At 42.2% G+C, this 21288-nt stretch overlaps 1 protein-coding gene across 2 annotated transcripts in view; it reads right to left on the bottom strand.

The window, feature by feature from the left end:
* Tet2 (tet methylcytosine dioxygenase 2) overlaps positions 1 to 21288 on the bottom strand; it is an 80627-nt gene that overhangs the window by 49540 nt on the left and 9799 nt on the right. For both annotated transcript variants that reach the window (XM_027395747.2, XM_027395746.2), the window contains exon 2: positions 3538 to 3685. The gene's annotated coding sequence lies outside the window, so the exon portion shown is untranslated. The remainder of the gene's footprint in view (positions 1 to 3537; positions 3686 to 21288) is intronic.

The following is a 21288-nucleotide window of genomic DNA, read 5'->3' as shown; positions in this document are numbered from 1 at the left end:
ACTAATGGAGCTTCCTTAAGCTGTACTGCTGAAGTTATCCTTGGCTTCCTCTGAAACCACTTTCTTGTTCTTTATGACTTTTTCTATTATTTAGAATATTTTGTCCCATGTAACTTCATGGTTTGTTTCAATGCCTTTACCTAATCTTCTCAACATGACTTCTCTTGCTGCTGTGTCTTCAATTAACCATCTCTTAATCATGCTGATTTCTTCTTTCTTGTGTATATATGTGTGGGTCTGTTTAAGACACAGGGTCTTGCATGAGTGCCCAGTCCCTCCTGCCTGGGCCACCCAAGAAACTAAAAAAGTGGGCATAGGACATTACACCCAACTTTGTCCTTTATTTTATGCTTAATAGTTCTTGGTATTTAGCATACTGCCTTTTTTTTTTTTTTTTTTTTTTTTTGGTTTTTCGAGACAGGGTTTCTCTGTGTAGCTTTGGAGCCTATCCTGGCACTTGCTCTGGAGACCAGGCTTGCCTCGAACTCACAGAGATCTGCCTGTCTCTGCCTCCCGAGTGCTGGGATTAAAGGCGTGCACCACCAACGCCTGGTAGCATACTGCCTTCTTAAAACTATCAGGTTTTGTGTTTGTCTCCTTCAGACTCCTAAGCTCACCAAATACAAGATTTCTGTCTGATTCCTAGAAGTGTGTCTAGTATCTAGTATTTGGTAGGCATACAGGAAATGCTTTACCATAAATTCCTATTTTAAAGGGTTTAAGGAGAGGTAAGTGTGTGTCTTTGTAGCAAAACACATGTCTAACATGATCAAGGCTCTAGGTTCTATCCCAGGACTGAATGTAGTAAGAACCACTGAAGTGTGGGGCTGGAGAGATGGCTCTGTAGCCAAGCACACACACTGCTCTTCCAGAGGACTCGGTTCATTTCCCAGCACCCACATCTGCTCTCTAATGTAACTCCAATACCTCTTTTGGTCTCTTAGGGCACCAGGCATACATGTGGTGCACAGACATACATGCAAAACCCTCACTCAACCAAAGAATTAATTAAAGAAATACTGGAATGGAACAAAGTAAAAGCTGAAGGAACCATTAAGATTGGTTACAACAGTTAACGGTGATAACAAAGAAAGATATGCTAGTATAAAACTGGGAACTCACTTTGTTCCTGACCCTACACACAGTATGTTTAAAACAATCCTGTTGTCATTGTCTATTCTTTCCTAATTGCCAAGTAGAGCAAGCCTTAAAGACCTTAAACACACCCTTAATAAATGAACTCAAATGCACCCTAGGCTTATTTACCACTGAAAGTTAAGTCCTAGGCTGAGTTGACCCAACTGATAATGTGAACTAAGATGGCGGGGCGGGGCTGGGGTAGGGGAAAGAGCCCCTCAGCAAGCCACTTCTCAGTGAACATTTCAATTTCTAATCCTCATTAGTTAGTTCTCTTACACTTTCCCACAAACTTGTTCACTCCCTTCCTCACCCATCCCTTACCCCCAGGAAGAGAGTCTCTGAGTAAGCTATGATCTCACTAAAGAGATAAAAACTCCATCTTCAAATACACGTTCTCATTTCTCATGTACAGAATCAGAGCAGAATGAGCGGCCACAATTGGCACCCACGTGGTAAAGTGAGCTGTCATCGAGTGAGGAGAAACAGAGTAGAGAATGCTTTGTTCGTAATTACCCAAGATTTTCCAACATGAGCAGGGAAAGAGCAAGTCTAAGAACAGAAAGAATCAAGAGGAAAACTTTCATTCTGAGAGTCCCTGTTCAATGGCCTGAAACCCCCAGGGCAAAGAGGTAATCAAAGCAGAGGCTCTAGGCTCTGGGGAGTTGGGGGGGGGGGGTTGAACTGAGGACACTACCAAGGACTTGTGGGCATCTGGATAGTCAGCATCTCCAAAATATCCAGTGGCAGTGTAGATGCTGATATGCCCAGGCTCAGAGAATGAGGGCAGAGATTATAGCTCCCCCACTTTCTGTTGGATTCACTATGCTGCATGCTTAAAAGATACAGAGGAGCTGAACTACCTGCTGAGACTTAAGGAGGGAAACTGCCCAACCTTCCCTTTCTCTATCTGACCTTCAGGGCTAGCCCACAGCACCCACCCGGAAAACCTCAGCTGCCTTCTAGCACAGGCAAGCAAATATGCAGAATGCATTCTTGTTTTCATTTTCGTTTTCCGTGGGGGGGAAATCCACTTGTTCCCTACTTCTATACATGCATATAAATAAATGAAAATGGTTTTATAAAGAATCCTTAGCCAGGCGTTGGTGGCACACGCCTTTAATCCCAGCACTTGGGAGGCAGAGGCAGGCGGAACTCTGTCAGTTTGAGGCCAGTCTGGTCTCCAGAGCAAGTGCCAGGGTAGGCTCCAAAGCCTACTCTGTAGAAACCCTGTCTTGAAAAACCAAAAAAAAAAAAAAAAAAAAAAAATCCTTACTTTGGGGCCAGAGAGATGGCTGGCTCAGTGGGTAAGTATCGCTGCTGGCAAACCTGACAGGCTGAGTTCCATCCCCAGGACCCACATGATAGAAAGAGAGAAAACACAAACACAGAAAATAAATAAAAGGTTTTTAAAACAAAAGGCTAAATTCAGTTTAGGGCTTGTAAGATGGGTAAGGTATTTGCTGTCAGGGTGACGACCTGAGTTCCAACTGCAGAACCCACGTGGTAGAAGGACAGAGCCCACAGCAAGTGGTCCTTTCACACACACACACACACACACACACACACACACACACACACACACACACAACGCTCATACACACACTCATGATATGGAATGTCTCCTTCTAAGTAAATAAATATAATAAAATTTTTCTTTTTTAAGTTTTTTTAAATTTTGATTTTGCATTGCAACCACACACAGTTCTCTCTCTCACCCCTCCTCCCGCCACCCTCACCTCCCTCCCAGCCCAGCCCCCATCCACTCCTCCCACAGGGTAAGGGCTCCCATGAGGGGATTGACAAAGCCTGGTCTAAAGCCTTAGTTTGGGAACTTACTAAGAGTTCAATGTATTAAAAACCAACTGGTCTTTATTAAGATCCACTTTAAAGACACGGGAATTATTTGGGTTCCCCTCCCACTACCCACGTTTTGTACTTTCATAGCCACATGAGCACGCTCTCAGATCTGCTGTGCACACCTTATTCTCTGCTAGTGCTCAGATGCCAACTATCGTAGCAGTAACCAAATGCACACAGCACTGACCTATTCTTCATAAGACCGAGGAAGGTGTAAGTAACAAGCGGAGGCAAGGAAGACCGTGGCAATCAATAACGTTACACTTCTCCACGCTTAGTTATATGTGAAGGCTATCTCTCTCTTTCAGTAAAACCCAGATATTAAGAATCTGGTAAGAATTCTATAAAAAATAACAACAATCCAGAAAAATACAGGTAGGCGTAAAAGTCATATAACTTTAGAGATTTCTCTTAAAATCTAACCCTTGTGTCTTGTGCAGTTAATAGTCATAATTCACAGTGGGACCTGAGTTGACGACAGAGTGACCACAGACAGCCTTGTACATTCCCATCAAGCATCCGTCGTGCTCCATGCCTTACCAGCAGCAGCACCGTCCCTCAATGCTCCTCCTGGATCATGTCCTGTTGACCGTGTGTGAGCCCATCTCCTGCTTCCAAGCACCGCAGCGGAACAGGAACAAGGAACATGGAGAGTCTTGGGAGGGTAAACTGCTGAATGTTTACCAGCCTAGAGGAGACAAAGTTCATTTGTTCTTAGTGTGCCAATAGGATCAGGGCATCTATGCCTATTTCTAAGATATGATGTGCTTTTTTAAAAGGTCTCAGTTACCTAGAGCTGTTGTCTCAATTACATTGCTAACTACTAAAAAATTAGATAGGATCAGCAGATTTTTATCAAAGCAATGATACTTTCAAATATTCCAACTAGACCCCCATCTGTGTAGAGCATTGAAACAAGCATTCTGGTCCTCAACCCTTACATTGATCAACCAGGTTTCCTAAACACTGACTGACATTGCTTCCTCTGTCAGGCTCAGTGTCCCTCAGCCGGGCTGTAAAAGCAGCATCTGAGTGTAAGGCTGAGTTCTCCACCTGAAAGTCTGACCTGCTGGACTACGGAAGAACTTTGTTCCCAGGTGATTCTACGGAAGCCAGCATCGGAGATCATCTATTAAAGCCCTGGTGTTTATTGAGATAAACCACTAACTTGACTCATAGCATTTATTCTGCATACACCGTGTGAAAGAAGCATGCTGGGTGCTACGGAAAGTGGAAGGTATCACAACAGGCAGCCTCTACATTCTGGAACTTTCCTTTCCTCTAATAGGCATTTAAAAAAAGATTACCCGAGAAGAAAAATACTTTGAAATCAAAACCCAATCCACCAGTCAAAGATACAGTCAAGTCTTAAGTTCTGTAGAACACAGAGTCCTAAGGGCAGGGTGGAGTTAAGTGGGGGAAAAAAAAAAAAAGGAAAGTAAGTGAGAGGAGGAGCAAGACTGTCTGAAGCAGGCTGGGGATGTACCTAGTGTACCGTTATCCTGAACACCAGAAATGGCCCTGGCACATCCCGAAACAGTACCCAGAGTAGTGCCAGCTACGGAAGCCATGTTCCAGGGGTTTTAGTGAGGTCACTGGACTCTTAGGAACTCTAAGACATCTTGGGTCATTTGACAGTGTCATTGCTGTGAACAAGAACTGTCAATCATTTTGTTGTTGTTGTTTGAACAGTAAGTTCAACTATCTTGCAACATGGCTGCACCATTTAGCTTCTCAAAAGCAATGTCTGGGGGTTCCCACTTTTCTACAACCTTGCCAGCACTTACTGTTGCATGTCCTTTTATTTATGTTTATCCTCATGAGTGGTAAGTGGCAGGGGGTCGGGGTGCTATAAATAACCATACGGAAGATATTTAGTTCTTTAGCTATGCATGAAGTGATTGGGTCTGAAAAGGAGAGTGGCAGAGGAAATGACCATCTCAGGAGATACTGTAAGTAAAGAAACATGAAAGTCAGTAACAAACTTCATGGTTGAGTGACTGCATCAGTGATGAGATCAAACAGATAAATGCATCCTTCCTCAAAGGAAAACTGAGATGACACATAAATTCTTCACCTTAAGACACTTGAGGAAACCCAGGAATCTCAAACAAATAAAGATTAAATTTAGGCACACCCTCTCCTCCTCTCTTCTCTCTGCCTTCCACCCCACTCTGCCTCCATCTTTCCTTGAAGAAATACTGGTTGTATTACAAGAGAGTTTTAGCTATTGCTTGACTCTCATACTTGAGGTTCATTCAGCTGAGTTCAGTCACTTAGAGACAAAATACTGAAGAAGGCAAAGTGGTTTCTGCCTTCCTGTTTTCTCTTTAAAATGTAAAATAATAAGACAGTACTAAATAGTATCAGGATTTCTTCTGTAAGCCTCTTGTGATGGAATACTTTTGTCTACACCATGGAACAGTGGTACCCTCCACTCTCAGATGGGCATGAGTGTGCTCAGAAACACTTTTCTCCAAGGCATGACATAGGTTCAGGAGTCCTAGAGGCCTGAGTGTTTCTACAACTAGTTATCTGGCTAGCTGGGAGTCCAGCTGGCAAACTGTCAAAGAGAACCATAAGGTCCCGGTTTCCTATGCTCCAAAAAACCTCTTAGCAAAAACTACTACTAACAAATGCAACAGAACAATACCGACTCTATAAAAGTGTAATCTTCTGAAATTATGTAGTTCCTAGACATATTTTCCCCTTAAATCAAAATCTACTCTAATCTTATTAGTTATTCAGTGTTTTAAAATTGATTTCCTAGAAGGTAAAACTTAAAATTATAAGTAAAAAAGCTATGATCTACTAAAGGCATTTGGATTCATTTGGTGTTCAACATAGTGTCTGCTGTCTGTAGGTGGCAGGCCCCAGAGCCTGTACTCAACCCACCAAGTTCAGAGTCTCATTTTAATGAACGCCAATTTCAAATCCTAGAAGTGCATTTCCTTTGCTTTCTTTTTTTTCTTATGTATGGGAGGTAAGCATTTGTGTGCATGGGTGTGTGCATGCATATACGAGTGTGTGTGTGTGTGTGTGTGTGTGTGTGTGTATGAACACCAACCTCCATTGCTCTCCATTTAGTAAAGTGGGGTTTCTCACTGAACCAGGAGCTCTTCGATTCTAGCTAGTCTAACTGGCCAGCTTGCCTTAGGGATCTGTGTCTCTGATGCTGGGATTCCAGGCAGTTTCCAGGCATGCTTTTATGCAGATTTTGGAGTCCTCACACTTGTGCGGTAAGCATTTCATCCACCAAGCCACATCCCTACCCAGAGCAGTCTTGTTTAACAAAAGAAAAAGAAATCTCTAAAAGTCCATCACTCAAACCACAAACCTGCACATACATCCAAGCTATGTATACTATGTATAGGATCTTTCTTTTGAAGTCCTCCCTCCCTTCCTTCCTTCCTTCCTTCCTTCCTTCCTTCCTTCCTTCCTTCCTTCCTTTTTTTTAAGGCATTGTCTCATTCTATATCCCAGGTTCGCCTGGAATTTACTATGTAGACCAGGTTTGCCCTGATCCTTCTGTCTCAAGTCTCTTGAGTTCTGGGATCCCTGGCATGAGCCACATATCCAGTGCTCAAAAGTAATAGTTGGATTTATCATTGACCAAATGTCATCAAATATTCCATGTTTATTATACTGGGTCTGGCCCTTCTTTTCCCTTTTGTGCCCCGAGTACCCTCAATGCCTGGTAATCTTTATGACCCCCTGGCAATAGCTGCTTCCTTTCTGTAGAAGTGCTGTGTGTGCCCTTAGTCCTCCAGGCCTGACTGGGGTCAGAGTGGGGTGCATTGCACAGCAGGTTACTGGCCTCAGCAAGGTGTGTTCACAGACTGGCCATCCCTGTACACACACACACACACACACACACACACACACACACACACACACACACACACACATAGCTAGTAAATGGCCTCAGCTGTACAGTTCTCAGAGGAAAGGGCTATTTCAGAATCTCAGCAACTCAGCAGCAGGGGCTCCTTCCCTATCAATGCTTTAAAAGTTATTGTACTGAAAACAACTGTTTTAAAGAAAAGCCATGAGAAGAAAACTAAAGACGACCTCAATGTATTTCTGCTCTTGGTCCCCCTAACTTATACAGAGTGTGACTCTGAAGGAAGAATTCAGCAAGAGTTTGCAGGACCAACTCCTACAAAATAAAAACAAATATGCTCTACACAAGCTGTTTTGAGTCAAGTCTGTAGAGACCTGAAATCCCAAACAAATCTGAAATGTTAGCCAGCAGGTAAAAGCTTATGACTGTAGTGTTTGCAGTGCATCACAAGATCATCCAAGAGCCAAGAAGAATATAAGAGACATACACATTCTATACTACCAGCATATTACATCTGTCAATTTACATGCTCAACAGAAACAGAAGAGTGCTGTGATGGGACACCCACATTAGACAAAACGTGAGCAATAACACAGCCGGAAGCCAAGGGTGGTGATGCATGTTTGCTCTCTCAGCATAGGCGACGCTGAGGCAAGAATGCTGCCTGCCCCATTTCAAAAAAGTCAACCAAACAAAACAAAGGCATCCTGAGTCTGAGCACGAACATTTCCACACTCTGACACTTGCTAGTACTTGACCTCTTTGGTCTGAGAATGGGCCAATGGAGGGTGTGTCTAAAACGGTAACCCTTTTATTCCACTAAAATAGGAAATAAAGATTCCTACAACAGCCCCACCATTCCAGACATCCAGGCACTTTGAGGATTCTCTCTAGAAATTCCATATAAAGAGAGGGGGAAGAGAAGGGAAAGGACACAAAGTTTGCATTGGGTTTAGTGGTTCATCTGCCGTTTCCTTTTTTCTTCCTACAAAGAGCTCTAGGCATGAATGTGGTTGTTGAAATGAGAAAATCCCTCCCTAGGTTCAGGCATTAACACCCAGCCCCCAGTTTGTGACACTATTGGGGGGATGTTTAGGAGGTGCAGCCTTGCTAGGGGAGTGTGTCCCGGTGGGCGGGCTTTGAAAGACTGACATTTCTAGTTCACTCTCTCTCTGCTCTGCCCTTGCATGTAACGAAATGAGCTGTGGGTTTCCAGTTCCTGCCACTATGCCTGCTTGCTACCACGCCTCCTGTCACGATGGACTCCAATCCTCCTGGAACAAGGCAAATAAACTCTCCATAAGTTGCTTTGGGTCATTGCATTTTATCGCAGCAACAAAAAGTAACTAATACAGTAGATGTGTTGATACAGTTGAATACAATACAGGACAATAATTCCACTGGGAAACAATTTTTTTCAGGGGGTGGGGGGCTATCAAGACAGGGTTTCTCTGTGTGAAGCCCTGCCTGTCCTAGAACTCACTCTGTAGACCGGGCTGGCCTCAAACTCAGAGATGCGCCTGCCTCTGCCTCCCAAATGCTGGGATTAAAAGCAGGCAATGCCCCACAGGTGGGAAACAAATTTTGAGCTGCCGTTCAGGACAGCTTTACATCTCTAACCTCAGAAGCAAGCTAAGGAGAGAGAGTCCAGAAGGGCTACCATAGGAAAACCCTTCACTTTCTAGTTCTTACTCTGCATCTTTCTAGCTTTATAATATTTGCCTGAGCTTTTAAGGAAACCAGGACTAAAGACGCCCATCTCTTGGTTCATTGTACTATCGTACTATCACTGCTCCAGCCCAGCTCTTAGGGAAGTGGTCTTCAGCCTTCCTAATGCTGTGACCCTTTATACAGTTCCTCATGTTGAGCTGACCCCCAACAACAACATTATTTTCGTTGTCACTTCATAACTGTTATTTTGCTGCTGTTATGAATTGTAATGGAAATATCCATGTTTTCAGATGGTCTTAGGTGACCCCTGTGAAAGGGTCATTCAACCCCTCAAAGAGGTGGCGATCCACAAGTTGAGAACCATTGGCTTAAATGTTGTCCAGTTTGATCCTGGTGTGACAAATACATATATCCAATAAGCAGCCAGGTGTGGTGGTATATACCTGTAAGCCCAGCACTCGAGAGACAGACAGGAGGATAGCCACAAATTCAAATCCAGACTGAACTACATGGCAAGTTACAAGTAATCCAGTATTATGTAATGAGACCATGTCTCAAAGTTGAAGCTGAAGCAGATAATCTATAGGAATATGAGGTACATTATACTGATAGAACTATCTCAACTTATTCCCAATTGCATGTCACTAAAAGAAAATGATTGTTGAGACAAGAGTCTCATGTCTCCCAAGCTGGCCTTGAACTTGCTACACAGCCAAGGCTGATCTTAAACTCCTGATCCTCCTGTCCCTACTTCTTGAATGCTGGGATTACAAGTATTTCCCACCATGCCTAGCTTAGGCAGCACACAGGCACCAAACCCAGGGCTGTTTTGCTTTTTATTTTTTATTTTTATATTCTTTTCATGTTATATTCTTTTCAGAGCTATGCCTCTAGCCTCTAATCATACATTTTTTTTTTTACAAAGAATATTCCCTAAGCTGAAATGTGTAGCCACAGCTCACAGTCACAATGCTCATCACTAGAACCCAAAACATTTCATAGCATAAGTTCTATTCCTTTAGATTTGGCAATTTCATGTCATACAGTGGTGTGGTGGATTCTGAGAGAAGAGTCTATTACCAAGGTTCAACCACACTGAATTGCACCATTCCTTAACATGGCCACACATTAAGGATCAATAAGTACGCAATAAGTGTACTTACAAAGCTCTTTTGAATCAGTAACATGACCCTAGACATTAAAAATAGTTTACTTTTCCAGTATTTTGATGAAAGTGTGAGGTTTATAATAACCCCACCTTCCAATTTCTTCAGGACAGATGAGAAGGATGAACGCTAAACTCCTAATCGTGTCATAAAAAACTCAGTCTTGCCTCTGAGTGAAGACACTGAATCTTATGCCCCCGGGAGGGAAGACTTAAAGCCATTACAGTAGCAGCAGCATCCCCAGCATCAACTATACTAAGGACTGGTGAGATACAGAATTACACATGAAATGCAATTTTTCACTCTACTGCCATACAGGAAGGCTGGTGACCTTTGATCTGTTACTGTTTTCTTTAAAAGAGCATTACAGCTGGGCATTGGTGGCGCACGCCTTTAATCCCAGCACTTGGGAGGCAGAGGCAGGTGGATCTCTGTGAGTTCGAGCCCAGCCTGGTCTCCAGAGCGACTGCCAGGACAGGCTCCAAAACTACACAGAGAAACCCTGTCTCGAAAAACCAAACAACAACAACAAAAACAAAAACAAAATTATATGGCTTGGGAGGTGGCCTGGCAATTAAGATTACATGCTGCTCTTCCAGAAAATGCTTATTCAGTTCCTAGCACATAGGTTGGGCAGCTCCCAACCACCTATAACTCCAGCACTAGCAAATCCAATGCTGTTGGGCTCCTTGATCACCTGTACTCATGTATCATACACCACTGTGCTACGCATAATTAGAAACAAAAATCTTATAAAAACTATTTTAAATAGTATCACTTCCAGAAACAACATTTAGAATTTTAAGCAAGCAGGTTTTTATCAGTTCCTTGTCGTTTGTTTTAAGACAGGGCCTGACTCTGTATTCCAGCCCATCCTGGCTTCAAACTCTTGATCCTCCTTCAGCTGCCCTAGCACTCAGATCACAACCAGGTAACACCACACCCAGGTAGAGTTTATCAAACCTCATTTCTAATAGAAAAGCAAATGAAAGGGACGTAGAAAGACATTAAATCAAACAAGAAAACTCTGGAGCTATATTCATCTGTGTTGTTAAAACAAATTATGCATTTTACAAACTAGGATTTCATTTAAGATGAAATGAATATAATTCTATCATAATCCTGCCATAGCAGTTCACACCTGTCATCCCAGAACTTAGGAGGTAGAGGCAGAAGGAGCAGGAGGTGGGAATTTAAGATTAATTCTTTGTGCCTGCATGTGTATGTACTGAAGAATGATATAGCTCCCAAACAAAAAAAAAACAAAGGAAAACTTTGATCACAACATATTCCTATTGCTACTCTCATTATTATTACTTAGGCAGGGTCTCATTATGTAGCCCTGGATGGCCTAGAACTTACTATATTCACCAGGCTACTACAAACTCACAGAGATCCATCTGTGTCTGTATTCAAAGTGCTGGGATGAATGGTGTATGCCACCACACCTAACACAAGGTTTTATAAAAAAAGCACTGAGGGTCAGGGCTTTTAGGGCAGCATGGGTGGGCTACATGGCAAGATTTTGTCTCAAAAGAAAAAAGGAAAGGGGTAAAACTTAAATAAACGATCTGTCTTGACAGACACCAGTGGTAAACAAAAGTTTAACATCTGGCATGCCAAAGTATGGGTCAAAGGATGGAGGAGGCTCCGGAGGCCATCCACAGCCCACCTATAAGCAGTGTGTTATTTTAGTTGCAGGGCAGTAGAGAGGCTGAGAAGAGGCGGTGAGGGAGGCATGGTGGCAGAGGCAGCAGAGCCGCCAGGTCCCTTGGAAGCACTTCAATGACTCTCATGCACCTGCTGCTCATGGCTCTGCTGCTTCGCATGGATCTTAAGGGATAAAAAAAGACCGACTGTGGTTAGTCTCTTTGAACCTAACATTTGCTGGGGGAAAATGTCACTTTTCACTTTAGTGATAGATAGAGAGCAATATGAGGAGGAGGAGACTTCGGAAGAATAAACAAATATTTAAATATAACAAACTTGAAGACAATACTCTTAAAATTATACATAAGATTATATTATCAAGCTTCAATGAAAATGGAAGCATGGGGCTAAATTTTCAAGTTGTGGCCAAGCTTAAGTGAATTTAAATGTATTTTCCCCTAAGTAAAGATGGCAGGTAGCATATATAAGTATAAATTCAGCCTGGCATAATGGTCGGTACCCCTAATCTCAACACGTAATTACAAATTTGAGGTCAGTCTGGGATATACAATGAGACTTGTCTGGAAAAAAAGCAAAACAAAACAAAAAATCAAGACCTCAAGCTCATGTTATACTTACAGTTTGATAATCATATAAATGGATGAGAAATTCAAATGCTTATATAACAAACTTATGACCTATTTTAATGAAAGTAACTATTACAAAGGGAGTATAACTATTACTACTTAGGCATTAATTTTCATAGATATTTAAGAAACAGCAGCACAAATTAAAAACAAAACCAAACCAAAAATTTGGAGCATGATGAAGATCATAGGACATGGCCACAGAGAACTGCATTGTGAACTTTTTAGAAAAAGAATTTAATTTGATTTGTTTTATATGGGTGTTTTGCCTGCATGTATGTATGTGTTCCACATGTGTGCCTAGTGCCTGTGGAGGTCAGAAGAAGGTGTCAGATCCCCTGAAACTAGACTTACAGATGGTTCTGAGTCACCACATGGGTGCTGGGGATCAAATCATGTCCTCTGTAAAAGCAGCAAGGGCTCTTAACCACTGAGCTCTCTCTCCAGCATGTAGAAATTCTTCTTAAATGCTCAAATTTGGACACGTAAGATGACGAGGCTCAGTAGACACAGTGCCTACTGTACAGGCTGACAATCTGAGTTTGACCCCTGGAACCCATGTACAGATGGAAGGAGAGAGCGAGTTTCACAGAGCTGTCCTCTAACCTCTATACACAGGCCATAATATGTACATATTCCCCAATAATCATTTTAAATGTTCAAAATCAATTTTATTTGCTAAATCTTCCCAGACAGATATCAAAACCTGAAGAGACAAAGAATATATGGCTATTGATTATCTTTGTTAAAGAAGTTCAAGTCACTGTAACTTTTGTGTGGTAGAAACCAATATAAGAGTTGTTATTACAACCATGCTACAGTGAGGAGCAGAGTAGGGCAGAAAAACAAAGAGGATGCCCAACACTTGCAACCAACTTCATCCCAGAGCCAAGTGAAAACCACCAAGACATTCTCAGGAGGGGAAAATTCTCTTGAAGAATATTAATTTTGACAAAACGGAGCATTTATGAACTACAAAGAGACTGATAGGCACACACATAGATTCTCCTAAATGCAAGTAACAAAGATACCGCCAAAGGCTAAAGATACATGTGGCTTCTTGACCTTTGCCTAAGGTCAAGTGTTGAGACCATCTTAGAAAGTGGTGTGATGAATCTGGGCATGAGCTGGCCTCTAACCCCAACACTTAAGAATTGGACGCAGGAGAATTTGTACTAGTTCAATGCCAGTCAGAGACATGAAGCCAACAACAAAAATAAGCAAATGGAAGACAAGTCTCCTTAGTCATAGATGACAGCCCAATAAACTGGGAAGACTCCTGCTTTACAGGCCTCACTGCAGACAGCCTTCCAGGGGGATGTCAATCTGCCAGCAACAAGCACTGATGAAGTTACTTAAGGAACTAGGTGTGTGCCAGGTCAGGGTGCACAAGTCACCTCCACTCACTGCCATGGATGAAGTCATGTGTTATGCAGAATGCAGGTCAGAGGTGTCGTAAATCACCTAAGAGTCACAGCTGTCGACAAATAACTTTCTATTGCAGGAACTCACTTTCAAATGAAGAGGTGAGGCAAGGAGGAAAAGTAAAGAGCAAACAGGGTATTTTCTTCTTGAATACTAACCGTGTAACTAGTAGACATACTAATTTGCTTTGTAGCCTTTGTACCATGGGCATTGTAAGGAGATAACTGAAGAAAGTCTACTGTCTTCAGTGGACCCTTACCACGCCTTCTTTTAATGAAAGATCAGCATTAATTATTCATTATGAGTAATGCTATGGGTCATTTAAGAGGGCCATTAGGTTACTTGCTTTAGCCACAGTTGGGGATGGGGGCTTGGTGGGGTGGGATGTTACCCCGATTGATGGTCTTGAGCTGCCTGGATTTATGATTGTGTGTCTTTTGTTCATTTGAGACTTCTCAGGTATTACTGCATTTTTCTTTCTGGAATTTCCAGTTTACAGTATGAGCTTTGGAGCTGGCTCATCGCCAGCCCTTTTTCTTTTTGTGTTTTAGCTTTTGAGTTTTCTATTCCCATCTCTTTAAGCTCAGAAGTTCTTTCTTTAGTTATGTTCAGCTTCCTAATGAGTCCATTGAAAGCATTTTTCAAAAGGCTTATTTATTTATTATGTATACAATATCCTGCCTGCATGCCAGAAGAGAGAACCATATCTCATTATAGATGTTTGTGAGCCACCATGTGGTTGCTGGGAATTGAACTCAGGACCTCTGGAAAAGCTGCCAGTGCTCTTAACCTCTAAGCCACCTCTCCAGCCCCATTGAAGGCATTTTTCATCATCCCTGTTGCAGCATGCTTGCTATCTGACAAGTCTGGTTCTTTCTGAAAATGTCTATCTCAATGTTGACATTACCCACCTGGTGATCTTACATCTGTCTACATTCCCACTTATCCGCTGTCGTATTAATCATCATTAAAAAGACTTTCTAGGGGCCAGAGAGATGGTTCAGCTGGTAAAAGGCATTTGCTGTTAAAACTGACACCAGGGTTTTGTCCCCGAGACTCATGGGGAATGGAGAACTGGCTCACACAGGTTGTCATCCGACCTCTAGTGCATGTGTGTACACACTCACATACAATAATTTAATACAAATGTGATAAAAAATCTTGATAATCCCCACATGAGCACTATATTTGATTCTGTTTTGAATACTTGCTTTTTCAATTTTTTTTTGGTATGCCCTGTAAATTTTTTGTGGTAGTTATTGAATGACAAGCATGCAGCAAGCATGCTGCAACAGGAACGCAACATTCTGCACTCCTACAGCTAATCAGTCTTTTCGTGGGCTGTACCTTGCACGATGTGTCCTAATCCAGGCAAACCTGGCCCCGCCTCTCACCCACCTGCGCATGGCAGGTGTATATACCCTGCATCTTTAAAAGAAAGGCTCCACCCACCTCCAGTCTCTCTCCCTGCTGTTTTCCCTGGGGCAGACAGGACTTTTCCTGTCTCCCTCTTCTTTTCTGTCCTCTCTCTGTCCTTGTGTCTCTTTACCTTATTTTCTTCCCTCCCCCTCAATAAAACTTTGAATATGAGTCACTTCTACAGGTCTCTCTGTTCCCCATCCACCTGCAATCCATCACCTGCCCCGGGCAGGACCGGGCACCGCCACCTGTGGTCCCAACCCATGAGCATTATTCCAAACACTGCGAAGGTCACCAGTGTTGTTCACAGTTATTTATTTCCCCTGCTGGGTAAGGGTGGATGTCCTGAGTGGTCCTGCAGTTGGGTTGTTATCTTCTTCAGGTTAGGGTTAGGCTAGAAGCTGATAAAATTCCAGAAATTGCTGAGGTGGTGATATCTTTAATCCCAGCACTGGGCAGGGTGGAAGGACTGCAACTTTGTGAGCTCAAGTCCAGCCCCGACTACGTAGTGAAGACTAGCCTTAAATAGAAAGAAAATCCAGAAATTTAGCCTTTGTTAAATAGTTTGCCGAAGTCAGACTTGGAAAGTCTAATGAAATTCTCTGGCTCATTTCCCCTCTCTTGCCAGGAAGTGTGTGGTGATGTACTACCTACATTATCCACTCCAAGGAGCCGGGAGAGCTGGTGGCACGGGAGGCACAAAGTGGATCCCACACTAACTGGATGATCTAGGAGTCTGAACTCCTTAGCCACACTAAGCCCCCCGCATGCCAGTAACCTTTTAGGTTTTCCCACTCTGCTAACAGTTCCAGAGAGTTCTTGCTGCGGAGTGCTCAGGCAAGCTACACTTCTCTGCATCTTCCTGCATCTCCTGAGCACTGGGGCTATGGTTCCCTCTGATCGTCTCCTTTTGACAGAACCAGGAATTGTTGGTTTTCATCTTATTCAATGTTTTACTTGTCATTGGCATGCAGCGGTGACGTCTATATTTCCTACATGACACACTGCAAACAGGAACGCTTAGTCATTTTTAAAAACTAAAAAACCAAAACACCAACTCCCTCTCCAACTTTGTAACTGTAAATAATCATGGGGATATCTAAAGTCAAACTTTCATGTATTTTAAATTCTTCTTCTTCTTCTTTTTCTTTATTATTTCTCTCCTCCTCCTCCTAAAACTATGTGTCTCACTATCTAGCTCTGGCTGACTAGAATTCTCTATATAGACCAGGAAGACCTGGAACTCAGAGATCTGCCTGCCTCTGCCTTTGTAGTAATGGTTTTAAATGCTTACACCCACCATACTTGGTAAAAGATTGTATTTTGAAAGATGCTAATAAAACAAAAATGGCACACACCTTTAGTCTCACCACTTGGGAGGCAGAAGCAGGTGGATCTCTGTGTGTTGGAGCCCAGCTTGGTCTACATAGTGAGTTCCAGGACAGCCAGGGCTATGTAGAGAGACCTTGTCTCAAAAACAAGCAAAAATTATTTTGTGGGACTTCAGGTGATATTTTGGCAATTAAGAGCACTGGCTGTTGCTCCTGAGCTTAATTCACAGAACCCATATGGCTACTCACAATTGTCTGTACCTCCATTTCCAAGAGATCCAATACCCTCTTCTGGCCTCTGCTAGCACCAGGCATACATGTGTTGCACCTACATACATGCAGGAAAATACTCATACACATGAGATATAATAATAATAAATAAGAAGAAAATATCTAAAACAAAATAAAATAGTTTTAGATTTATTTTATTTAATGTGTATGAATGTTTTATCTGCATCTCTGTCTCTGCACTACATGTGTGCCTAGTGCCCTTGGAGGTCAGAAGAATGGAGCTGAGGTGATGGATGGCTGTAAGCCTCCGTGTGCCATGTGGGTTCCAGGAACTGAACCCAGGTCTTATGGAAAAGCAACAAGTGCTTTTAACAGTCTCCAGACCTCGTGACTGCCTTTTTTATTTCTCTTTTGGAGATAGAGCCTTACTATATAGCTAGACTAGGCTGGCCTACAACTCAGAGATCTACCTGCCCCTGCCCCTGCCTCTGCCTCGCAAATGCTGAGATTAAAGATGTGTATCACCACATCCAGTAATAACTGCTTGCTAATGACAAGGACAAGCTAACTGAAAGATACATATCTGGGTCATGTGAGCAAAGGCCAAGAGATACCAGAGACTGCAATCTCTCCTAGCCCCAGGATTATCGGACACACCCATGAAAGGCAGGAATCAATTGATCTCAGGCAGCACTCATTTTGCGGACCTGGCCTCCCTCTGCTTACAGTTAGGTTGTTTAAAAAAAAACGCAAACATGATGTTGCAAATCATATTTATATTTTGAAGCCATTGTAAAGGCATTTTAAGCACAATGTAATTGGCATATTGTAACATTCTAAGAACATCTTAAAAGAATACAGTAGCTATTGTGAAGAGCACTTTAGATACAAATGTTTCCTTTGCTCAGGCAGTTCCTGGGAAACAGTGTTGCACGGTTTTCTGTCTGCAAACCCAGGCTTACTTGCACGTCCTGGATGGAGACTTATGAAATCAAGTGTGAAATGTGAGGACTTTAACAAACGGGATGATTCAATTCAGGAGGGTCTAATACACAACTAGCAGAAATTCCACAAAGATAAGAAAAATAGGTGAAAAAATGAAGTGATAACAGAAGGAAAATTCTTTGAAATGAATGAAGGTTATTTTAAGATTGTACAGTCCTTGTAGGGAGGCAGAGGGAGGTCTCCATAGGGAGACCCTGCCTGGAAAAATGACGACAATAAGATTGTACATGATCACAGTGTTAAGAAGAATGTTTGAAGTTATACCTAAATAAGTTGTAATGAGATTCTGGAGAAGAGTTAAGTTTCATAAGGAGCAGTTGGATGTTTAAAATGTTGACATCAGATATTGCATAAGCAATACCAGATGGTTGGTAATCCACCAGTGTTTCCTAAATTCTTAGTTAAGATGATCCCAAACTTCCAGGTGTGGCAGGGCCTATTTATACTCCCTACTTGGTAGTCTGAGGTAGGAGGATCTAGAAATCGAGAGCAGCCTGTACTACACAGTAAGACACTCTTCTCTAAAAACTAAAATTATTAGTTACTCCACATGATTTTAAACACATTTGTCCATTAACCATGCAGGAAAATGTGAAGCATTTTCAACAGGTTAAGCACTCACGGTATCTCCTGAACTCCCAAAATGCTTAGAGGTGTAGAACAGTGTGAAAGAGGAGACTATGAGCGAGGGAACCATGAGTAAGCCCAAGGAGGACAGAAAAATGAACAGAAACTCAGTGTGTTACAACAGAAGATGAGACCTCCATGGGGCCAGCACTCAAATGCATAGACCACACACATAAACACACTCCTAATTAGAAATGGTTAATTTAAAAAAAGCGAAACAAGCAATTAGAGTGTCCAAGAAAAATTGAATGCTAATAGGAAAACCTGAGATTGAATATAAAAGAAGCTAAAATATGGCATATTTTTACGGGATATAAGAAAACAAAATTTACTTAAATTGATGCTTAACACATTACACCTGAAGCAAGCCGAATCTGTGTGACCATTGCTCTTTGTGCTCTGCACTTTACCTCTGCATGTGCGAGTTCCAGACATCATAATCATGACACCGAGTGAGGTATTTTTTTCAGTTAGCAATGAGAAACAAAGCACAAGAAAACCAGCTATAAATGCAAACTACAATTTAACTTTTTCTTTTGAGTTTCTAGGATCAAACCTAAGCAAGACTTGCTTATGGTTGCAGGTCTACAAGCTATATCCTCTACCTTGAGAATGTGCAAGTTATAGACTTACCAATAGGGAATAATAGCATAGAAAACATAAAATTGGGGGCTGGTGACAGACTTTCCCTCACACATTAAATAAACAAATATAGAAAAAAAATTTATGGTAGAAGCCAGGGAAGAAAAAATAAATGGATATGAGAAATATTAAGTTTTACATCTTACAAACTGGAATGGGGTCAGGGAAGTCAATATGGCATTGTTAAATTTTAAAAATTAAAAGTTCTGTGGCAAGGAAGAAGAATGAAAAATCACACACCTCCCTTTAAAGACAGGTTTCTCTGCGTAGTTCTGGCTGTTCTGGAACTCTATAGACTGGGCTGACCTTGAGTTCTCAGAGATTCTCCTGCCTCTGTCTCCCAGAGTGCTATGATTAAAGACATATGCCACCACCACCCAGCAAAAGCATACTTCTATACTTGGAAAGAACAGGATCAGAAGTTCAAAGTCCCCCTCCAATAGCTAGCAAGTTTTAGAGTAGCCTGGGCTACATAAAAAAAAAAAAAAAACAACATTAACAAACCAAATGCTTGGTGTGGTGATGTGTACCTTTAATCCAAGTGCCTGACCTCAAATTCTCCTCGAAATTCTCCACCAAATGACCTTGAACTTAAAATCTTCCTTAAGGATGGAAATGGTTCTCCATCTCCTCAGAGATTATACCGCCACCCTGTGCCATCCTTGTCAGGCTGAAGACTAGGAGCATTATGTCAAGTTTAGCTCCAAGGACCATTCACGCAATAGAGGAATCAGCCCTCCAAGTAACAATTGGAAAACATCCCAGGAAAGTCCTGGATGCCCAGTCTAGGAATCTCAATTGCTATCCAGCAACTAAAAGCGGGTTCAAAGCACGGATTCTTGCCCACTCCACAGAAGCCAAGATGAATGAAGGCCATTTTCTTCCTGATGTAGATAAATACTTAACACACACTTGAAGAGAAAAGCAAGATCCACTCAACCACTGGAATTTGACACAATCAAGTGTGGGCTATTTCATTTGTTATCTCATCAACCCCTCTTAGCAGTGACTAGAAGGTCTAGCGGGTCCCATCCTGCAGATGGAGAAGCAGGTATAGAGAGGCTGAAGCAGAGGGCACCCACATACCGGGTGACACGGGAAGCCAAGATTTGGTATTTTTCCTATGGCACCATCTAACTTAGATGTGGAACCTGAGGAAATGGAAATCCCCAGAAAAAAAAAAAACAGTTAACAAACACTGCCTGTATTAGAATTAAATATCTCTGCCTAAGCAACTTCAGGAAACGGACTTTCCCTTATACACTTCTCTTTCTCCTATCAATGCAGCAAACAGCTTAGCGTCTCTAAAGCCTCCTGTATTTCATCACAATGCACAGTGAAAAAAAAATCTATGTTTTTTCAAATCTAATAAATAATTTAAAATTGAGTCGAAGCTGGTTAAAGTCCAAGAGGTAATCATATAAGTGCTTGGAAAGACATTCAACACACACACTTGCACATAAAATATGAAAACATAACTGGAACACAGGATGTGGCTCAGAGGTAAAGTGCTAGCTAGCCCTTGGCCTATGAAATAGTCACAACAACAGCAACAAGGAATGAATTCAAACAGACACACAAAATTAAACCTATAGTTTAGAAGAATTATTTAAAGAGCAAAGAAAGGAAGGAGAAAAAAATCTTTGACAATTTGTTACAAGCAGGAATGAGTTTACAGTCAGTCTTGAGGTTTTCTTAACTTATGACAGTGTTTATTATTCACTGAAAACTATTAGTGTTGTCATTTCTGTATGTTTGCCTCTCACCCGGCTAAGCATTTCTCTGTCATCAACACTTGCTGGCATCCAGATGAATACACACCAGCTCTTCATTAATAAACTGCATACAAAATTATCTCTCACTTTCCTCTCCCCCTGTCATGAATGTACCAGATGATGTAGCCTGGCATGGTGGGCCGTGCCTGTTATGCCAGCATTATGGAAGTTGAGGCAGGAGAACTACCACAAGCTTGAGGCCACCCTAGAGCTATATACTAAGCTCAAGGCCAGCCTAGGCTACACAAGCAGACATTGTTTCAAACAAAAACTACAACTAAACAGGTAAACAAATGTATCAGATAAGAAGGGGTTTTCTCTTCTGGCACTAGGGAATTGTACAGAGATCCACAAGGATGACCCCAACTAGGATTCTAAGCAATAGTGGAGAGGCTACCTTAAATGCCCTTCCCTATAATGAGAATGATGACTACCTTAAATACCATCCTAGAGCCTTCATTCAGTAGCTGATAGAAGCAGAAGCAGAGATCCATAGCTAAGCACTGAGCCAAACTCTTGGAATCCAGTTGCAGAGAGGGAGGAGTGATGGACAGGGGGTTCAAGACCACTCTGGGAAAACCCACTGAAACAGCTGACCTGAGCAAGTGGGAACCAACAGAGGATCAAACCAGGCCCCTGAATGTGGGAGTCATTTAGGAGCACTGGGCAGTCTATGGGGTCTCTGGTAGTGGAACCAGGATGTATCCCTAGTGCACAAGCGGACTTCAGGAACCCATTTTCCACGGAGGGATAGTCTCTTAGCCTAGATACACAGGGGAGGGCCTAGGCCCACAGATTTTGATGCTCCCTCAGGGAAGGCCTCATCCTCCCTGGGGAGTGGGTGGGGGTATGGGAGAA

The sequence above is a fragment of the Cricetulus griseus genome, assembly GCF_003668045.3.
Source record: "Cricetulus griseus strain 17A/GY chromosome 1 unlocalized genomic scaffold, alternate assembly CriGri-PICRH-1.0 chr1_0, whole genome shotgun sequence".
Taxonomy (NCBI): domain Eukaryota; kingdom Metazoa; phylum Chordata; class Mammalia; order Rodentia; family Cricetidae; genus Cricetulus; species Cricetulus griseus.
This window is presented reverse-complemented; position numbering and strand designations above follow the sequence as displayed.